Genomic DNA, 5,638 nt, shown 5'->3' on the forward strand with positions numbered 1-5,638 from the left:
TGCCTCTCCACTAAGCAGTGGTCACTCCTTCCACAGACATCTGCCAAGGACCCACTGCATGGCAGGCACTGTTCCAGGCGTCCAGGCACATGAGGGAACAGAAAAGGTGTGGAGCCCTGCCCAGCCTCCTTGAGCTCACAGTCCAGCAAAGAGAGACAGAAAATGAGCTGAACATATCAAGAGTAAAGATGGAGAGGTTTGTGAACATTTTTTCAAGTAGGTAAAGTAGATCAGGAATTAAGTAGGATGGTGAGGGAGGCCTCAATGAAAGGCAAGATCTGAGCAAAGACTGGAAGCATGTGAGGAAAGGAGCCAAGGGCGTGTGGGAGAACATTCCAGCTCAGGGCCCGGGGTGGAAGTGAGCTGGGTTCCTGGGGGACTGAGGGAGTTCCAGCTACAAATGACCACAAATTTAGCGCATGAAACAAGCACCATCTTACCGCGCTCAGGGATTCTGTGGGTCAAGGACTCAGGGCCTAGGGGGACAGCTTGTCTCTGTAACACATCGTCTGGGGCCTCAGCTGGGGAGCCGCAACTGTCCTGGGGTGAATGACTGGACCTGGCTTTCTCTAGAGGACACTGGCCAATACAGTAGCCACCAGAAACATGTGGCTGTTTATTCAAATTTTTGTAAATTGAAAAGTCACTTCTTGCTAATTCCCTGACAGTCCAGTGGTTAGGACTCGGTACTTTCACCGTTGTGGCCCAGGTTCGATCCCTGGCTGGGGAACCAAGATCCCACAAGCTGTGGGAAAGAAAAAAAAAAAAACTCACTTCCTCAGCTGTACTAGCTGCATTCCGGGTGCCAGACTTTGCAAATAAAAATGCAGGATGCCCAGTAAATTTGGATATCTGAAAAACAACACATAATTGTTTTGGTATAAATATATTCCAAATATTGCATGAGACATACTTAACACTAAATAAGTAGTGTTGAATTCAGAAACAATTTGACAGGGTGTTCTGTGTTTTCTCTACACCAGAACTACCATGTGGCCGACAGGCACCTCGCTAGACCACACAGACAGAACCTTCCCACTGCTTCCTGGGCTGGGATGGCTTGAAGGCTTGGGCTTAGCTGGGACCCGCGACCTCCTGCATGTGGCTTGGCTTCTCCCAGCACAGCAGCTGGAGACAGAGAGAGACAGAGACCAGAGGCAAGAGAGAGAGCAAGGCTTCCTCTGGTCCCTACCAGGAAGTTCCACCCCCACCCCACCCGCAGTGTCACTCTGTCCCATTCTATGGATTACAAACGTGTCACTAAAGCCAGCCCAGGTTCAAGGGGAGGGGAAGTAAATTCCTGTGCCGGGCAGTCACATTACAGAAGCACACAGGGGACGTGGACACCTTTGGAAAATACAACCTCAGGGTGGGGTCTACAAATCAGGTGGGGTCTTGCAGTCGTTGGAAGGACTTGTGACTTTATGTTGCATCCATCAGATGGGGGCATCCTGAAAGGGTGTTTTGTGGATGAGGGTAATGATCAGATTCAGGTTTTTAAACTGAAACGTTAGGAGCGAAGTGGGGGACCGTGAGCTCGTCCAGCAAGTGGCTGCCAGTGCTGGTGATGCGGAGGCTCCCTGACAATCCCGGCCCCTGCCCACCTCCTCTCTGCTTACCCAACAAGGACCCTCGCGACAGCACCCCACGCTGGCCTGTCCCCGCCCCCCTCAGTGGGACAAGCGCTTTGCAGGCGGTGTGAACGGGCCCAAAGGCAAAAACCAGACTCCAGAAAAAACACTTGTGCAAGCCCCACAGGCTTCTGAGCAGGCGTTTCCAGAGTTTCCCTCTGACATGGGCTTTATCCATCACCTGTTTGTGGGCACTCACCGGCTGCTTCCCTTTTCCTCCCCCTCCTCCTCTGGCCACTTTTTCTGCCCCCAAATCCATGCCGAATGCCTCCTAACAAGACCAAATGGGCTCGTGATACGATCAACCCCGAGGACAGGGAGGCCCCAAGAGCCTCTGTTGGAGCCAAAGGCTGACTCACCCTCGAGCGACCTGCTCAGCTGCTTTGCAGGAACCTCCCTTCCCCAGACAGGACAGGCCACTGTGGCGTTGGGACTCCCACCACTAGGCCAGGAATTAGCACGTGTACCAGGCCTGAATCTGGGGAAATTGGTACTAGCCTAAGCCCAGCAGCAGCGTTTTAATTTGCTGTCCCGGAATCTTGCCCTGTCTTAGGTTGATCCTCCAGAGCAGGCAGAGTCCCCTCCTGTGATTCTGCAGTGTGAGGGGACATGGCCAAGTACAGACACACAATCTCCATTCCATCTCCAAACTCCACCAAAATGACAAGAGTCTGCAGCGTGGCAGTTAAAAAATGAGGCCAGTAAACAGTTCCTGAAACGTTAAGCATCTGGCCAGCCTTCCACTACATGATCTGTGCAGCAAGCTTCAGCGGAAATCCTATCCCGACCCCGCAAGCCTCTCCCCTTTGACTGATGCTAAAAAATCCTCCTTCAGCTGAGGGTGCACCAGATGAATTAATGCAAGAGCTGGAAGGCAGCCATCAGAAATAAAATGGCTGTGGGCTGGGATTATGGGCTCTCCTTTTTCCTGAGTGTTTTGAAGATTACAGGTCTCACAATTTAACAAGCTTTAAAAAGAGGTTTTGTAAAGCATGAAAGTAAGACCCAATTAAAATTAAAATCTTCCTAAAATGGCTATGTAAGTCTTTGGTTTAACAAGTGAAGACTTTGCGGGAGGGGAAAAAAGATTGCTGAAGAGACGCCCGAGGGTGGGAAGGCCAAGAAACCCTCACTTCCTCCACACTTGACTTCCGGGGGTCCTGCCCTCTTTCTGGTGGGACTGGCAGTGGAAAGACAAAGAAACAAAAGGTGTTCAGGCCTCTGGACCACGGAGACCATTCCAAAGGGAGAGAGAAGGTACTCAGCGGTTAGGAACCTCCAGAAGCCAAGCCCTACTCTGGCATCCTGAACTGTAAAATACACTACCTACATAGGTAGGGGGAAAATCAGAAACATATTAACTGACTTTTATGGGATGTGGTAAAATAGGATTTTTACTTCCTAGTTTAGTTTGTATTGTCTGAATTCCTTTCTGGTAGTCAGAAGTAAAGATTAAAAACAGAAATTAAATGCCTTTTGAATGGCAACTAACTAAACCTGCAATAAGGAGTCACTCTGCTCTGCCCACCCAAGCAAGGGGAGCCATGCATCTGTTTTGAGGGGCATGGGGAACAGGGCTGGGGGAGGCTCCTCCTGGACCGCTCAGCTCCCAGCTGTCTGTCCAGTTCATAACCGGCCCCTGCCCAGCTGTGGTGCTCCCGGCCTTCCTTCCAGACTTGTCACACGGCCCAGCTCTGAACCCATTACCTCCCATCTGTCTGACACCAGTCCCAGAATGCAAGGAGCAGCCTCAGCAACAGAGAGTGTCTTGGGTCACCCAGAGAGGGCTGCCGCTCTGGGAAGAGACCATCGGAAACAACTCTGCAGACACCGGGCTGCCCCTCTGTCCCACAAGCTGAGGGCACGTGTGGGATCTGGGTGACTCTGCCCCTACAGGTGGAAGCTGACGGTGCAAGGTGACTTCCAAATGGAAACCACATCTTACAGCTGGGTCTAGGCATCACCTCAGATGAACCTCGAAGGCAGCACCTGACATGCGCTGTATGTGGTACAGAAGGGTCACTAGCCACCAGGTCTCTCAGAGCAATCCTCAACCCTACAGCACACTCACTGAAGCTTTCAGAACACCCCAACAAAAGTCTCCCACACATCACTCAGAAGTGGCCCCAATTCACCCATGGGCTTGAGGAAAAGCATTTTAGAATGCTCTGTGCCCACCTGTGCCCCTGGAAGGTGCCTGGGCAGCTGTAAGTTTCCCACTTGGCTCTCCTCCTGCTGAGGCTGCACAAGGTAGCCCCTCCCTTGGGTCTGCACCCTCTGCCGCCCCACAGATGTCAGCACCCAGTCCCACACCGAGCCTTGCCTTCCTGCATCAGGGCGTTGGCTCCCTCTTAGCCAGGTCGCCTGGCTCCTCAGGAAGAGCCCAGGTTTGCAGAGGCAGCAATGGCTCCACTGGCCGACGTGGGCAGGGAAGGGGAGAACTAGAAACACCCTCACCCGCCCAGAACCCCGTGCAGTTTCACGAATGACCAGCAGGCCCATGAAGACTTTAGTGCAGACGGTAAACACAAACACTCTTGAGATCACTCGTATAAAATTAACTTGAGGGGCACCTAGTTTAAAGCACTGCTGCACCTTACAGATCTGTCTGGTTCAGCAGGGTGCCCCCTTAGCCACCAAGCAGGGCCGGGACTGGGACCCCAGCGTCCCAACCACCTGTTTCACATCCAGCAACAGACCTAGTCCAAAGTGGCCCCCAGTCAAGGGCTGAGGCAAGGCGAGCCATAGCCAGAACTCCTGGGACCAGCTGTGACCCAGGCACACTAGGCAGAGTCGCACACCCCAACGCCACATGACGCCTGTGTTACTGTGGGGAATCCGGGGGTGACAGGTGTGCGGGAACCGAGATGTGGTTAGGAACCCAGACTGGAGCACAGCTTGTTGAAATGCACTCGCTTCCTGCACCACGCCTCCCTCCCAAACGCTTTACGTGAAGGGAGCAGGAATTACTGTGTCTAGGCTCGTTTAGTAAATTTCAGTCACTGTAACTGGCTGGGAGGGCAAGACTTCAGCATCAGTTTAACATCAGAAAAAGTCACCTATGGTGTCCAAAACCAGAGTTTTACAACCCTCACACCAGTTACAGCTGATTAAAACACAGGCTAAAAGAAGTGGGTAAACTTTTTACATAGTCTCAAAGTATCTTTGGAATAATTACAAAAGATAGACATAAACCTGGCAGGCACCACCTTAAGGCTCAGTCACACCGATGATGGGACAGATATACCCTTAAAAACAGGTCTGTAGTCTTCTAAACTGTTAAGATTAGAACAGAGTCTGGGACAATGCCTGGCAGATACCAAAGCCCTCACCACCCCCAAGGCTTAGCTGCAAGTGCAGTCTCAGGGCACACCTGGCCTTGTTTCCCACAAAAACACTCCATAGTAGAGCACGGATTATTTTATTGTACACTTTATAAAAAGTCCAAACACACATACCGCCCCCCCATTAGGTAGGGGGTTCACATCTTTCTTAATGTAGATCTGGCCACCTTCTAAATTAGGCCTTATTACTTGTTCTTATACCCTTAAGATGCTTCTCTTCCCTCAAATATTTATCTCCCAACTACAAAAATGGAGTTGCAAAGGGTGTATATAAAGATATGAGATTTTTCTTGCTCTTGTTATAGTACAAACAACTCAAGGTGATTAAAGAACCAGGAGAGTAAGAAAGGGGGAAATTACCTAATGAAGAGATGGAATGTCCCTCATCTGTAACAAGCGGCTGACTCATCTGTTATAATTGGCACCTACCCTAAAGTAACCGGTTTGTAGGGGCATGGGCACAGGGAACAGTGAGGCAGTGTATGCCAGACCACTGCTTACACAGACTCCAGAAGGCGCAAGATTCCCGCACCCTTTCTTAATTACGAAAGACAAATTAGAGGAGAACCCAGTACTTAGATTCTACCCGCTCTGAGGTATTAATGCATAAAGATTAGTTATGTCGAAGTAGCATGCAATAGAAATATTTTTGAACCAACATGG

The sequence above is a fragment of the Leucopleurus acutus genome (genome assembly GCF_964270905.1).
Source record: "Leucopleurus acutus genome assembly, chromosome: 16".
Lineage (NCBI taxonomy): Eukaryota > Metazoa > Chordata > Mammalia > Artiodactyla > Delphinidae > Leucopleurus > Leucopleurus acutus.